The sequence below is a fragment of the Schistocerca piceifrons genome, chromosome 7, assembly GCF_021461385.2.
Source record: "Schistocerca piceifrons isolate TAMUIC-IGC-003096 chromosome 7, iqSchPice1.1, whole genome shotgun sequence".
NCBI lineage: Eukaryota > Metazoa > Arthropoda > Insecta > Orthoptera > Acrididae > Schistocerca > Schistocerca piceifrons.
The window spans coordinates 546669474-546686870 of NC_060144.1; the positions used below are offsets into that span (position 1 = coordinate 546669474).

At 39.7% G+C, this 17397-nt stretch overlaps 1 non-coding gene across 1 annotated transcript; it reads right to left on the reverse strand.

The window, feature by feature from the left end:
- Positions 1 to 15956: 15956 nt before the first annotated feature.
- Trnat-ugu lies at positions 15957 to 16031 on the reverse strand. The gene has a single exon. It is a non-coding gene; the product is annotated as a tRNA-Thr (tRNA).
- Between the last annotated feature and the right edge of the window lie 1366 nt (positions 16032 to 17397).

Genomic DNA, 17397 nt, shown 5'->3' on the forward strand with positions numbered 1-17397 from the left:
AAAGAATCAGGAGTCGATTTAGAAGAGATAGGGGATCCAGTATTACAATCGGAATTTAAAAGAGCTTTGGAGGACTTACGGTCAAATAAGGCAGAAGGGGTAGATAACATTCCATCAAAATTTCTGAAATCATTGGGGGAAGTGGCAACAATACGACTATTCACGTTGGTGTGTAGAATATATGAGTCTGGCGATATACCATCTGACTTTCGGAAAAGCATCATCCACACAATTCCGAAGACGGCAAGAGCTGACAAGTGCGAGAATTATCGTACAATCAGCTTAACAGCTCATGCATCGAGCTGCTTACAAGAATAATATACAGACGAATGGAAAAGAAAATTGAGAATGCGCTAGGTGGCGATCAGTTTGGCTTTAGGAAAAGTAAAGGGACGAGAGAGGCAATTCTGACATTACGGCTAATAATGGAAACAAGGCTAAAGAAAAATCAAGACACTTTCATAGGATTTATCGACCTAGAAAAAGCGTTCGACAATATAAAATGGTGCAAGCTGTTCGAGATTCTGAAAAAAGTAGGGGTAAGCTATAGGGAGAGACGGGTCATATACAATATGTACAACAACCAAGAGGGAATAATAAGAGTGGTCGATCAAGAACGAAGTGCTCGTATTAAGAAGGGTGTAAGACAAGGCTGTAGCCTTTCGCCCCTACTCTTCAATCTGTACATCGAGGAAGCAATGATGGAAATAAAAGAAAGGTTCAGGAGTGGAATTAAAATACAGGGTGAAAGGATATCAATGATACGATTCGCTGATGACATTGCTATCCGGAGTGAAAGTAAAGAAGTACTAAACGATCTGTTGAGCGGAATGAACAGTCTAATGAGTACACAGTATGGTTTGAGAGTAAATCGGAGAAAGACGAAGGTAAAGAGAAGTAGTAGAAATGAGAACAGCGAGAAACTTAACATCAAGATTGATGGTCACGAAGTCAGTGAAGTTAAGGAATTCTGCTAGCTTGGCAGTAAAATAACCAATGACGTACGGAGCAAGAAGGACATCAAAAGCAGACTCGCTATGGCAAAAAAGGCATTTCTGGCCAAGAGAAGTCTACTAATATCAAATACCGGGCTTAATTTGAGGAAGAAATTTCTGAGGATGTACGTCTGGAGTACAGCATTGTATGGTAGTGAAACATGGACTGTGGGAAAACCGGAACAGAAGAGAATCGAAGCATTTGAGATGTGGTGCTATAGACGAATGTTGAAAATTATGTGGACTGCTAAGGTAAGGAATGAGGAGGTTCTACGCAGAATCGGAGAGGAAAGGAATATGTGGAAAACACTGATAAGGAGAAGGGACAGGATAATAGGACATCTGCTAAGACATGAGTGAATGACTTCCATGGTACTAGAGGGAGCTGTAGAGGGCAAAAACTGTAGAGGAAGACAGAGATTGGAATACGTCAAGCAAATAATTGAGCACGTAGGTTGCAAGGGCTACTCTGAGATGAAAAGGTTAGCACAGGAAAGGAATTTGTGGTGGGCCGCATCAAACCACAGTAGACTGATGACCAAAAAAAAAAAAAAAAAAAAAAAAAAAAAAAAAAAAGAGATCCAAAAGGCGGGTAGTGTCTAATTTTTGGCGAAATAGGTGACGTACGGAGTGAGTGAGGCGATCTCCAACCAACATATAAATACTCTGTGTTTCTTCTGGCTGCATTACTTCTAAACGGGTTCCACAGTTTCGGGAATTCGGTTTACTTTTTACTTGTAAGTAATGGAAAGTTTACTTTTGATTTTACGCCTCACTTCGTGTCTGTTCATCGCTCAGTACATCAGTGAAAATACGTGAATTGACAAATCCATCCTCAGTCACCAACACCGTGTAGCCTTTAATTGAGGAAATCGGAGACAGGTGTGCAATTTGTCGATTCTTGGCAAAGACCGTAGACCCGATACGTAAAAAATGCTTGAAACCATGTTACAGTATAGTAACTGAAGGCGCCAGGAGACCACTCACTTATGAGCCGAAATGTTTTTCCACGATGATCACAGGCATATTGTACTGCTGAAATGACAATGATTTCGGAGCACTTGACATAGATTTGTGGAGTATGAACAACCTGTTAAGGTTACAAGTCCCAGGAGATCTGATTAAACCTCTTTGGTAGACAGCTGAACCTATCCAATATGCTGCCAATGAATTGTAGACAACAATGTTTATTTTATACGTGGTCTTTCTATGTGTACTTACTTGCTGTGCGACGTCCAAAATTTTGTCCGTCGCTCTTAGAAAATTCGTTTAAGTGGCCCCAACAGCGAAGTTAGCGATGATTTCCCCGCTTATGCACTGCGACATCGCAGTTGTAGAGCTTGTGGTCCCTCCGGTCCTACGGCACGTTTTGCTCCAGCCCAGTAGCCCACTTCCCCTTCTACGTTCGTCAGAGCACAGCTGACTTCGAGCACCTAACCTCCGTTGACGAAGTTCTAGTGATGGGCACCTGTCACAGTAGCTTGTCTGCAAACTGGGTCCTGAACAGATATAAAATTGACAAGAAAGCCTTGGATGCTATTATGTCAGGAGCTGTTTAACAAACTCTCTCTGAAGAAATGATTTAATACTCATTCTGTGAAGTATGTTTGGAACCAATTAGAGAAACGTTTTTAAGTCTTACAGTATATGGTGTAGAGTTACTATCCGTCACCTTCAGAGTCACGTTTATGACTTCTTACTAAGACATTAATTAAAAATACATAAGAAACATCCGTTATTGCATTTTGATTTACATTGGGAATTATAGACACTAGGTAGTCAAATGTTACAGGAAAGCTTCTGTCATATAAAGACATGCGTGCACAGCTAGTTACATCGTACGGAGCTAGCTAGACACTAAATACGAAATCTGTGCTGTCTGTTATAGACAGGTTTGAAGCAAAAGCGTACCCACGCTACGAGGAGACTAAGTGGGCAGCGCGGGGAGGGGGGGGGGGGGCGGAGAGGGTGCTGAGGGGCAAGATCTCATATTGGTTTCACGATGAATGCCGAAACGGGTTGAAGTTTACAAGAAATGCTTATGTATACACTTGTCACTAGTGAGTACGAGTTTTGGCCAATCAGTGTGTGACTTTGGAAGTCGGGATTAGCATGGAAGGACAAGGCCGCTATAATGTCACTCCTGAAACACAACTAGTAGATCCATAAATTAACAATTTATTCAAGACCACATTTATAAAACAGCTAACGTACTATGAACACGTGCCCGTCTTGAGAACAATCCAAAATGACGAAGAGCTTCCTTCTCAAGCAAGCAGCAAATTAGAATTACTTACTGAACAAGAAATCTGAAGTAATTTAAAAAGATGGATCAGACAAGTTTTTTTCAGCAATAACACAACTAGCACAATATGTTACACTTAATATAATTCATTGGCGAGAAAATTAAACAAAATTTTAAAAAACTACATGAGAGATGTTGTATGTTTATGAAATGGGCAGTGACGCCTGGCTGCCCTGGGAAAAAGGTGACTTAACTTAAAATGCCGGAAGCAGCAGGGCAACCATCCAAAACAACACCTAAACACCGGGGCCCAACCGGGAGCCACTTCCCACTAAACTACACGTCACAGCTTCCGTGCACCGAAGCGGAACGTAGCACCACTCCCACACACTCCAACTCGCAGAAAACAGGGACACAAACAGACCACAGAAATCATGGCAAACAACAAGCAAACATCAATTAATATAAGTTGGGAGATGAATAAACAGTATACGTTAAAAAACCGATAAATGGTTTCAATAGAAACTAATGCTGTATAACATTTAAACTGAGACTTGTACACCAATGCAGTGCTGTCAATATCAGTCCTTTACACTCTCATAGTTTACCCAACAATATTTACACATATGATTAAGAAAGACAATGTGTACAAAGATGAAATGGAAATAATTTCAAGATACTATCACGTTATGCAAATGCACAACTTCACAAATAAACTAGGTTCGTGCGCTTTAATTACGTTGCATAGGTCTGCAACGTAACTGCCAACTGTGTAAGTTTGGTATGCAGAAAATCAGAACTCGACTATTAGCCAATATCTTCAATACCTTACTGTTACTACATCTTTTGGGGACGCTGATTGCCTTAAAGGAAGTAGGGACTGCTGGTGTCCATGCGATCACACACCTTGCCCGCTGCTCTTACTTCAACAACACGTACATTAGGGCAACCAACCAACCAACAAGTGACAGTCCCTACAACGCAAATAGTTCCAAGAAACAAAGGCACCAAAACCACTTACACCTTCGATGGAGAGCGTTGTTCGAGATGGTCTCGAGGAATGGGTATGTCCGAGAAAACAGGCATCAAAGCAATGCCGCGAGCAGCGCCCGGAGTCGACATCAGGCAGGTGCACCACAAACTCGCGACTGTGCTGCAAGGCAGACCGGCCGCGCCGCTGCTGGCCGAGCCCGCGTGTTCTGCTCCTTCGTCTCCTCAAGCTCGTGCTAGCGCCTCGTAGCGAGTCCGACGACCAACTGCCCGACCGCAAATACCCCCGCTCGATCACAACAGGGGCAATGATCGTAATTCAGCCGGGTAATCGACAGCCGTGCAGAGGAGCTGGTGTGCCAGAAAAGACGCACCACGGCGCACAGTGTAATCTGAATAATTAGTCGAGGGTCTCTTGATCACGAACACTGACGTTCATGACTGTCAGTTACTTTCTGTGCCATATACACAAGTGAAAACGTAGCATCAAAGAATTATTTGTACATGTACAGAAACTGACTTACCATATCAGTATGCACATTTTGATATGTTACAATTTTTTTTGTGCGACCAAACTGCTGAGGTCATCGGTCCCTAAGAATGCGTAATCTAACTTACGCTACGGACAACACACATAACCATGCCCGAGGGAGGACTGGAACCTCCGACGGGGGGAGCTGCACGAACTGTGACAAGGCGCCCAAGACCATGGGGCTACCCCGCACGGCTGCTAAAATTTGTGTTAACTATAAACCCTGTTAAAATGTGAACCATATTCAACGTATGTAAATAATAATTGTGTCTGGTCACTAGACCCTGTTAAAATGTCAACCATATTCAACGTATGTAAATAATAATTGTGTCAGGTCACGGATAAGTGTTTCTGTATGTGAAACTGATCATTACTTGTTCGGCAATTGATCTACTTGCAACAAAAATGTTCAAATGTGTGTGAAATCTTATGGGACTTAACTTGTAAGACGTATGCGTTGCCGGCGATGGGCAGGGCATGGGAGAGTCTCTGACCAGAGAGCAGTATGTAGTTAGTTCTTGCTTGGTGCTAGTCGGCAGTAGTCTTGTTTAGTCTTCGGTAGTCGGCATTAGTCGGCAGTTGTGTGCGCGTATCGGCTCGTGTCGGGAGTCTGCTCTGGTCGAGACTCTGGAGGATGAGTATTATTGTAGAAGGTAAAGAAGCAGCCTTGCGCATATCTAGTAATGTATATTACTGTCATCAATTTCTTAAAAAATGCCCCAATAATAATTTTTATAATATAAAGTAATTTTTTTAAAGAAGCATTCATTTCAATTTAAAGATTTTATCTAATTAATAATCTTTTCTTTCACGAGTCACAAAGCATAGGCCAGCATTGCGCGGAGCTGTGCTGAAAATTTTTTATGTAAGAGCAGATATATTCGCAGTTTTTATTGAGGTAAGAATTTTTGCTTTTTTTATTCAGAGTACAGGACCGAGGCGCAGCGTTGCTGTCGTCATAAAATTTACCAGGTTACTGAATTTTTTATTATTTTTGTGTTTAGGAATTTTTCTGTTTCGAACTTAACATTAAATGAGAAAAGAATTTTGTGGGAACATTAAATGTGAATGCATTTCTGCACAGAGATTATAAATGGGAGCCAATTTTGTTCAGAGGTTACAATAATTTAAAATTCATTTTATTATTATTTCTGTGGGGACTTAACGCATGGTTCATTTAAATTTTTATATTTCTGTGGGGAGGTTACACTTGGCGACATCCGGTCAGGATCGTATTTCTTTGTGAATCTTCTGATAAGTAGTCATATATCTGCTCTTATTTACTTAAATGTAGTTTGCATCTGGCGCAACGCATTTACTGATTTGTCACTCTTTGTTTCACAGATCATCAGCAATTTGTTGCTCTTTGTTGTAATTGTGTTTGTTGCATTTTTGCATTGTCCTTGTTTCATTTGTGCTTAATTTTGATTAGTGAAAATGCCGCGAAAAACTGTTAACAGTACATCGCGATGTACAATGAGTGAAATAGCCGACTCGAATAATTTGACCGATAATATTTGCGACACTCAGTGTAATGATGACATTCCTCCATTTACAGACAATCAGTGCGTACCGACCACTAATATTGATTTTGATCCTAATGATGAACAAACGAATTCAATTGTGTCCTTTGTTAATTTAACGACAATTGATGGCGCGGGACGTTCTGTTACAATGAACGCTGCCCAGCTTGACACACCCGGTTTGCAAAATTTACGTAATGAACAGATAAATGTTTCTAACGAAAATGAACAATGTACTCGAAGTACGTCAAATTTATTTGATTCCGGTGTAGTGACTAACAGTGCACATCCGATTGGCAAACCTTTTCGAGAATCACAGAATGACCAAATGGTTACACAAAACGTGACAATTGCAGGTACGCCAGCAAACAGCACAGAGAATAGAGTAGGTAATATTGGCTTGGATCAAATTATGGCTGTATTGCTACAACAGAGTGAAAATCACAAACAACTAAGTGAAAATCTCAGACAACAACTTAATGAAAATAATGAAAATCTCAAACAACAACTTAATGAAAAACTAGACAACAATTACAAACAGTTGAATTAAAAACAAGACAATCTTAACGAAAATTTCAAACAACTTAGTGAACAGAACAAACAACTTAGTGAACAGATTACAGCCGTTGCCGCGCAATGTCATGATACTAAGGAACAATTACGTGAGGAAATTAAGGCTTGTGCTAGGAAAAGTAGTGAAGAAATTAGATCTGTTGCTCAAGAATTAAGGAATATGCAAACAGCTACGACAGAATCACTTAGAGACGAAATTAGTGCAGTCGGTAAACAATGCTCTGAAAACGCAACGCAGTTACGCGACGAGTTTAAATTAATGTCAGCAGAACTTTCGCACACACTGGACGCAAAAGTAGACGCGAAATTCGACCAACAGAACAGTTAAATTGACGAACGTTTTAATCACCACCTACAAAACAGTGAAACGCGTTACCGTAAATTTATACAGGAACAGAATAAAGTAGAGCGACAAGTCATGGAAACAATTACCGCACAGAGACAGGAAGATAAACGCAAATTGTTTACGAAAGCAAAAACATACGTAGACAACAATGTTGCTACAGTATCAGTCGAAATTAATACTATCAAACAGTTGAACACCGAACTGCGTGATGAAATTTCCGATCTTAAATCAAAAACAGATACACACACAGTAGACTTTCAGACAGTGACCGGCAGACTCGAACAATTAGAACTAAGACAGGATTCCGATGTCGTCAAAGCAGACGTTAAAAAATTGAACGAAACCACACGTAAAATACAAAAACAAATTAATGCTTGTGACACTAAAAACGATGATCAGGTAAAAATACTGTCTGAAAAATATGATGAATTGGCCAGTCGTATTGACGTTATTGAAAGTAATAATGACAGCAAATCAGACGATACTTCACCGATTTCGTTTAATCAAACACCCAAATTCCAAAATTTACAGCAGACGATCAGTGAGATAGATTCGACCAATAATAGGTTACGTAGAAAATTGTCGACTTTACAGCAAGAGGTGACAGAGATAAAAAATATTTCAGTCAATAACACGTCACAGCATGCGGCACATTCCAAACATTTGTCACACTCACACAGCCAGTATAATTTAGGTAATTTACGGAGAGTACGTGACATGGATCCCGAACAATCACAGACGAATAGATTCTCATACAATCCTGAACCTGTTCAGACATTCAGAGACGATAACGTAAATTACGAGCAATTTTTATCCGTAAGAAAATCTAAGGTATTTAAAAATGACAGGGAACAGGTACACGTTTTGAACTGGATACGTCGATTTATTTTTGTACTTTCACCAGCATTGCCTGTAATGCAGAAACTAGCATTGGCTTGGATACAACAATTTGTTTTTGAATTTTCACCGGCATTGCCTGTAATGCAGAAACTAAAATTTATTTGCAGCGCGTAATTAACCTCAGGGGATTCATTACGCTTTAATGAATATGTGCTGTAGCGTGCACAGGGCCCCGAGCCGTAGTAGTGCTGTTTCATCTTTAGTTTTCTGCACTGCTGCCCTCTCTCCTACTATCCTTTATATCTATTAAAACAGCTCTTCAACTATCGATCTATCTAGGATTAAGAATGAGTAAAGAAAACCCGGTAAGAGAAGTTTTACCGAAAATGACAATTTTATCACTATACGCTCCCGAAATGACAAGAACTACCAGCGTAATTTTAATATCAGACAAAATTTTAATCATCAGTATGCACAAAATTTTCAGCAGTCGCAAACACATTTTGGTAACAATAGAGGTTTTTCACCGCAACAACAACGAAACCAACCGGTTAGCATACCTAACCAACAATGCAGTCTGCAAGGTCAACCAAGCTTTAATGTTTCGCCGCCTACGCGTATAGTGTTGGCCCCAACAAATAGTAATGCACAGCAACAAGGGAATCAGTACGTACAGAAAACACACCATTTCAATTCCTATCGCAATGCACCGTATAGAAATGACTATCATGACAGACGTAAAAGTAATGAGCAGAATTTTCAGCGTACGTTTAATAACAGTCGGTCTTATCAGCAGCAGAACCATCCGCAACAACAAATTATTATGAATGAACCAGACAGTAGATATCATCCCGAACGTAATACGTCAGGAAGAAATAACAGAACAGTTCAAGTAGTCGAAATGCCACAGCATCCTCGTGAAAATAATAGCACGTCAGATAGAATTTGGCTAGATACAGTACAGGTTGCATCTTCCAGCAACGTAAGCGATACTTTTGACACGCAGAATCTTGTTCACGAAATGTTTTTTGAAACATGCTTTGTTGAATGCATTTCTTTTATCACATCCAGATCTTACTACAAATTTTTTCATTGCCACCGACAGTTCTAACACCGCTTTAGGCGTACATATTTTTCAGGAAATTGAAGAAGATGGCTGTACAGCAATTAAAAACATCGCCTTTGCGAGTCGCATTCTGTCACCTGCTGAACGCAATTACTCTGTTACAGAAATTGAAACATTACACAGATCATAGAGCGATACAGTTTTTACTTTCCGCTAAATTTACACACGACGTATTAAGTAGATGGAAACTTTATTTGCAGGAATTTAATTTTACAATTGTTCACATTCCCAGTACACAAAATATTGTAGCAGACGCACTATCGCGTTCTCTCAGCAACAATCAGCAAGACATCGGAACCAACTTCTGCAAAGCAAATTTCAGCGTCATGTACATTGAACAAGTTGCATTTGAGAATTTCATTTCGTCGTCATTACAAGACATAGCACAAGAGCAGAGTAAAGACAACGTGTGGAAAGAAATTAAACACCTTTGGCAAGATAGGAATAATGTTACCATTAGAAACCATTACACTGTACGCAATGACATTCTGTTTCGCCGCTCTCACCCTGATAGCAACAATTGGTTATTATGTATTCCTGACTAGCTTGTTAACAAATTAATCTGGTATACTCATTTAAGTTACGCACATTACGGAGCCAGAAAATGTTTTCTTATACTGAGACAGAATTGTTATTTTACCAACATGGAGAAACGTATTCGACGAGTTTTAGCGTCATGTAAAATCTGCCAGAAAGCTAAGTCAGATACGACTTCACATATTCCTCCATTACATCCCATTGTACCTGTTAAATTGAGACACATGGCCGCTGTAGACATTTTTGGTCCGATTCCCAGAACTAATAGAGGTTTTTGCTACATCTTTGTCGCTGTTGAACTCACTTCAAAATTTGTTACCTTCACTCCGTTACGCAAAGCTACTGCTAAAACTGTTTCGAAAGGATTTGTAAAACATTTTCTATTTCATGTAGGGCATGTGTTGAAAGTAATTTCCGACAATGGACCACAGTTTCGATCTGCTATATGGACACGTATGTTACGAGCTAGAAACATTTCCCGATCTATATATCCAGGTACCATGCTTCTTCGAACCCTTGTGAACGATTAATGAAAGAAATTGGTAAACTGTGTAGAATATACTGCCATAAAAAACATATTGATTGGGACAGACACATACTCTCATTCCAGGATGTAATTAATTCCATACCAAATGAATCTACTATGCTATCTCCGTCTGTTATACTGAAAAATGTTGAACCACCTAACAAAATCAAAGAATTAGTAACTTTTCCTACATCTCGTCGACTACGACACCATGAAATAATTGACATTGCGCTGAACGACATCAAACGTGCCGCAGAGCGCCGGAGAAGACAGCAAAAACAGGTTTGTATACGCCGTGACTTTCACATTGGACAGAAGATATTAGTACGTACTCACTATCTATCCAACAGAGGCTCTTCTTGTCGTTACACATCAGACCGTGTACATTTTTCCAGATGAACTTACACATTTTATGACCACTTATGCAATTATATTCACATGAACACTTAATGATAAATTTCATATTTTTTCTTGGCAAGTGCCCGGAAAGGTAAGGTTAACAGGTCGCATTTCTTGTCGTTACACATCAGACCGTGCATATTATTGTAATTATTAGTACCCTGTGTAGTGGGACGCGAAATTGAAGCGTCACCCCTCCACCAGTGTCAGCCCAGTTTGCAGGTGAATATAGGTTTAATTTAGTTTTTTGTTTATCTATTTTTTGTAATATTTGTAATGGTTGTGAATTGTCTAAAGTTTGTATTTATTTTTTTATGTTTTATGTACGGAGAGGGCGGCGCAACGATCGGAGACAGCATCTTCGTTGCCGGGGCCAGAGAGAAAATTGCTGCCACTATACGTCGCGGGCCGACAGCCAAAGAGCAACAGAAGACCCTGAATCCGAGTTGTTGCGTCGTGCTTCTAAAAATTGAAAAATTGTGATTTTTTAATGTTTTGTACAACAATGACGTCATAGAAAGTTTAATCATGTGTAAATGTTCAGTCCTACCTTGTCAAGGCTCAGGTTCACGTCTATATGTAGGAAGATAATAAACTAGTGTATATTACAAAAGTTTAAATACGTGTTCCGGGAATTTATTTATGAAGAATTATGTAAAGTAATTTATTTGACAAGATTATTAATTTTTGACAGCGTTCATCGCGAGTGTGATTCTTGAAAGTTTATTCAATGTGGTTCTAATAGTTGTTAAATCAGATAACTTGCATTAATGTAACTTCTGAGAAGAAACAAACGACATCTAAATTGAAAAAAGTTTGCGCAAACCAATAGGACTGAGAGACGTAATTCTGCGCATACGACTCAAATGATGATGTTTTAATTACAGTTTCGTTCAAGAACCATTCAGAGACAATTTAAAAAGAGTTTAAATAATTTTGAAGTGTGTTGTAACTGACGTAGGTGACGAAGTCTGCACATGGTTATATGTCAAAAGAAAATCATTTATACAAAACTTACGTCGTTACACTACACCGTGGCGACCTTATAAACAGGACTTGTGTGTAACTAAAGCACACAGGTACGAGACAATTAAAACATCAAGAGCCCTTCGGAAGTCAACGCGAGTTTGGTGGAGCCTTCACCAGCCAGCGGCGACTTCGCGGGTGTGGGCATCTGACGGAGAGCAGCCAAGCAGTACGGTCACGCAGTTATTCCACGAGAAGGCGCATCTGTTGGGCAGGAGCGGAACGCTGCAAACCCCGACAACCGGTTCTCCCTAAACTAACATGCCCAGTACGTCAGCTGGGGGGCGTTCCTCCGGCTGGTATTAGAGGTGTTGCTGAGGGCTTCGCCTGTCTACGGTGCGGCCGGGCATGGTTGCAGCCAGTGAGTGACATCTCCTGTGTTCGACTCAGCGTCCTGCCGGTTGCGGAAGCGGGGTCGCAGCATCTCAGCGGCTGCATCGACGGCTGTTACTTCTGCAGCCCATAGCAGCACACTGATCATCGAGAACTACAAACTACAATATTAGTGTCCGGTGAGTCTCTTTCAAGTTGGAAGTGGAGTGTTGTACATAGGGAGTGTGCTTTTAATAGGATTGCTGATTACAAATCTGCGTGTGTAACTAGTTAATATCTTACAATAATGTCGGGAAGTGAAATGTCAGACGAAGAGCAATCTATGTCCGATAGGAGCATGAGATCCCTTTTTAGGGCGATCGCTAAATTGAAACAATCTAACGAAGAATCTACTGCTAGATTAAAAGAGGAATTAAAACAGTCTAACGAAGAATCTACTGCTAGATTAAAACAGTCTAACGAAGAATCTACGGCTAGATTAAAAGAGGAACTTAAAGGGGAGCTAACAAAATCGACAGACAGGTTACAGGAACATCTTAATGAAACCAGTCGGAATAAAATAGAGGCTTCTAAAGTTGAAATGCAGGAAAAACTAGTAAGACTTAGTAATAAGATTGCTGATAATTGTAAAAGGTTAGAAAAACATATCCAAGAATCGCGTGAGGAAAAAGCTCGCATGAGAAATGATATTACTGACTTAACCGAGAGACTAGATAATGTCAATGTCTTAGTTGTAAATGAAATAGAGAAGAATAACGATAAGTTACGAGATGAATTTTCTATGCAAACAGAAACTGTTCGTAGAGAATTATTAGAATCTATTAAAGAGGTTTCTACCAAACCTGTAGAGATTTCTTCAATAGATAATGTAGAATTAGAGACATTAACTCATCAAGTAGAAAAAGATCATACTGAAACAGAAAACATGAAATTTTTAATTACCGAAATATGCAGTAACCTTGAGACCTCCAAAGATAATAACATTAACGAAGGTACAGAGCGTTCACATCGTGAACACAGTGAAGAATCGATATTAGCTAACCGCGTATCCAATACAGAAATGCGAATACAGGAAATTACTAAACGGTTATAGGAATAAGATAATAATGAAAACATTTCAAGTACTAGAAGCAATAACGTAATCACAGACAACAGCCGCATCGTGTTTGCTAGCTCGTACGACAACAATACAAATAAAGAAATAATGGCAAGCACATCCGACGCAACTCCGTCTCTGCAATCTAAACAAAATCCAACTATGTCTCTCGCAGAATGTTTGGATGATATAACGACAAATTCAAATGTAGCAAGTCAATTTCCTGTATTCAAACCAGGAGGCGAACTTCACCCTATAATCTTTATAAAAGCTTTTGAAACTTCATTATCTCCTAAATGGAGTAATGAAAAACGGATTCAGTTTGTAATAGGACATTTAGAAGCAGAAACTGCGGAATGGGCAGTACTGCATAGAACTGAATTTAGGGACTGGGATGATATTGTTAAGCAGTTTAAACAAAATTATTGGTCAAGAGGAAAACGACAACACTTAACTTCAGAGTTGTTAGACCCTCCTCCATATTCTAAACGGTGGAGAGGTTATAGGAATTATTTCGAATGGCATTTAAACTGTGCTAAATTAATTGAAGAACTAATTATTGAAAGTCATCTACTACGAGTCCTAATTAGTAGATTACCGTTTTATGTAAAGGAAAGAAAAATGTTATTCTACGAATTTTCCATCCGAACAGGAAAAGGAAGACCTTGTATTAGTACGATCTCATCCTAAAAGTTCGAAGATCAATAAGGAATGTAGAAAATTCTTCTTTATCTTTGAAGGTCCATATGTTGTTCATAAGATTGTACATCCCAAAGCGTTAATTCTTATGGAACCTTCATTAGGTGTAATTAAAGGATTATATAGTGTCGATCAAATGAAACCCTTCATTCCTAAATAAGTTGATATTTAGTATATGTTACTTACGGAAGAGCGTTCATAGTTTATTCATCTGAAGTTTTTCGTGATAGTTACGTGTTATTTTAAAGAAAGAACAGGAAGTTTAAACAAGTGTTCTACACTTATCTACCGGTACTTCAACAAGAGAAAGATAACTAAAGGGGATTTATATGGAAGAAATTTTGTTATTAGGTCAGAAGGAATTTTGTATATTTTATATTTACTCGGATAGTAGGAACCAAAGGGGATGGTTAATAATTTTAGGGACCATGGGCGTCCAGAGCTGTATGGCTCACGAGAACATAGCAGAGTGCCTTTAATAGAGATTTGTGATAGTGTTAATATAGAACACACCAAACGGGGCTCTCTCGCTTGTTTCTCCTAAATAAAATGCCATTACCCAACAAAGTGTCCGAAGGTAAAGAAAGCCGTGCCGAGATTCTGAAGAAAGTTTTGCTTGATTTCTTCTTGACCTCAGGCATAAATAAAGCATTAGGGAAAAAAACGACGTAAAGTAAATAGTACTACTAGTTATTGTGAGAAACTTATTAGTAACATACATTAGTGGAAAGAATAACTCTAGTAAATGAATAAAACTGAAACTAACCTATCACAATTTGAACGCTCTGTCCTAACGTAACAACGTTAAAGAACGTACTAAACTATTATCCACTAGCAACTATTAAATGAAAAGGAGTAATCTCCATATATTCGGTTGTGAATTACCATAATAGCACAATTAAAAGTAAATGACAAATAGTCGCAACAATATTGTCATAAAAGGATTAAATCTATCTAAGAGCAAGGACTTTAGATTACTGAAAATGTGAGGAAAAATGTATAATGTTAACAGTTAAATATTGTATATAGAAGAAGTTTTATTTTCGGTTAAAACCTGTCAAACTGAGCTTGTGGGTGGGGTATGTAGTGGGACGCGAAATTGAAGCGTCACCCCTCCACCAGTGTCAGCCCAGTTTGCAGGTGAATATAGGTTTAATTTAGTTTTTTGTTTATGTATTTTTTGTAATATTTGTAATGGTTGTGAATTGTCTAAAGTTTGTATTTATTTTTTATGTTTCATGTACGGAGAGAGCGGCGCAACGAACGGAGACAGCATCTTCGTTGCCGGGACCAGAGAGAAAATTGCTGCCACTATACGTCGCGGGCCGACAGCCAAAGAGCAACAGAAGACCCTGAAACCGAGTTGTTGCGTCGTGCTTCTAAAAATTGAAAAATTGTGATTTTTTAATGTTTTGTACAACAATGACGTCACAGAAAGTTTAATCATGTGTAAATGTTCAGTCCTACCTTGTCAAGGCTCAGGTTCACGTCTATATGTAGGAAGATAATAAACTAGTGTATATTACAAAAGTTTAAATACGTGTTCCGGGAATTTATTTATGAAGAATTATGTAAAGTAATTTATTTGACAAGATTATTAATTTTTGACAGCGTTCATCGCGAGTGTGCTTCTTGAAAGTTTATTCAGTGTGGTTCTAATATTTGTTAAATCAGATAACTTGCATTAATATAACTTCTGAGAAGAAACAAACGACATCTAAATTGAAAAAAGTTTGCGCAAACCAATAGGACTGAGAGACGTAATTCTGCGCATACGACTTAAATAATGATGTTTTAATTACAGTTTCGTTCAAGAACCATTCAGAGACACTTTAAAAAGAGTTTAAATAATTTTGAAGTGTGTTGTAACTGACGTAGGTGACGAAGTCTGCACATGGTTATATGTCAAAAGAAAATCATTTATACAAAACTTACGTCGTTACACTACACACATCAGACCATGCATATTTTTTCCAGATGAACTTACAAATATTATGACCACTTATGCAATTATATTTATGTGACTATATATGACGGCAGTATCTGTTCCCGAAAGAACAGTTACCGTGGATAACCATGCAGCTTTGCTAGAAATGAAATGATTATTAAATAGACACCCTAGCTGCAAGCAGGCGTTGATACACTTCATTGGGGACATGTTGAAAATGTGTGCCCCGACCGGGACTCGAACCCGGGATCTCCTGCTTACATGGCAGACGCTCTATCGATCTGAGCCACCGCGGGCACAGAGGATAGTGCGTCTGCAGGGATTTATCCCTTGCACGCTCCCCGGGAGATCCACATTCTCAACATGTCCACAACACAACATTCGTAGTGGGCCTAATAGATGTTTGCCCATCATACTCATTACTAGTGGCAGATTAATCTACCAAGTCCCGTACGAGTTCGGGCATAGCGTGTGCGTTCGCACAAGAAGGTCAAAGGCCGGGAACCCATATTTTTAACTGTATATGACGGTAGTATCTGTTCCCGAAAGAACAGTTACGTGGATGACCATGCAGCTTTGCTAGAAATGAAATGATAAGTAAGTAGACACCCTAGCTGCAAGCAGGCGTTGATACACTTCATTGGGGACATGTTGAAAATGTGTGCCCCGACCGGGACTCGAACACGGGATCTCCTGCTTACATGGCAGACGTTCTATCCATCTTTTTTTTTTTTTTTTTAGCCCCTTAGACCGCTTTTTCTTCAAGTGCTCTACCATTTTTTTAAGACGCTACTCCCCCTTTTTTTTAAATTTTAGTGGCAACGGTGGGGGCTCGGGGGGCAAAGTGGGCAGGGGTCGAAACCCGAGGCCTGGCCACAGTGTCCCCCTGACCACCACCGAGCCTGTGGTGCTTAGGGAAATAGGAGACACAGGTATCAACAGTAGTGGAAGGCGTGGTTATTTATTTACTTGCATGTGTTTTTGTAAGATTCACTAATATGAAATTATGGGAACACATCGGCGAAAAAGAAAAGAAATACAAATTTTGGTTAAAGAAAAAGAAAGGAAAAAAGAAAAGGAAAAAGAAATAAAATGCGCGCAATCTGCGACGCGCTCTCCCATCCGCGGAGGTCAGAAGTAGAATAGATCGTAGGCGGTTGAAACTCAGACACCGCCGGGGGAGGAGGGGAGGGTGCCCTCTGAGTCAGGCACCCCCCAACTCAGTGGAGGTCTAACAAAGACCGCTCGAAGATAGTTAGCAAATAATGTTCTGTAGCGTGTCGTGTTTTCGAGAGCTGCATGGGCTGTTCGTAAATTCGTGTTTTCGAGAGCTGCATGGGCTGTTCGTAAATAGGTCCAAAAGTCGAGGCGGGATTTAGATCCCTCATGAAAGAGATAAGCCACCGCCCATCCTTTGACTCACGTAATAGCATGACATTTGGCGGCGGGAAAATGTCGGTCCTCTGGGTATAGAAACATTCGAGGTTCGATTGTGTCTGGTGGCACCCGGAGATAGCAGGCAATGATTTGCTGCACGAAGCGCCATACATCTTGCGATGAGGCGCATGTCAGACGGTGTTCATCAGTGTCCAGTTGCTGGCAAAGGAGACAAAGAGGGGATTCTGACAAGCCAATGTTGTGCAGGCGCTGCTTCGTGGCAAAT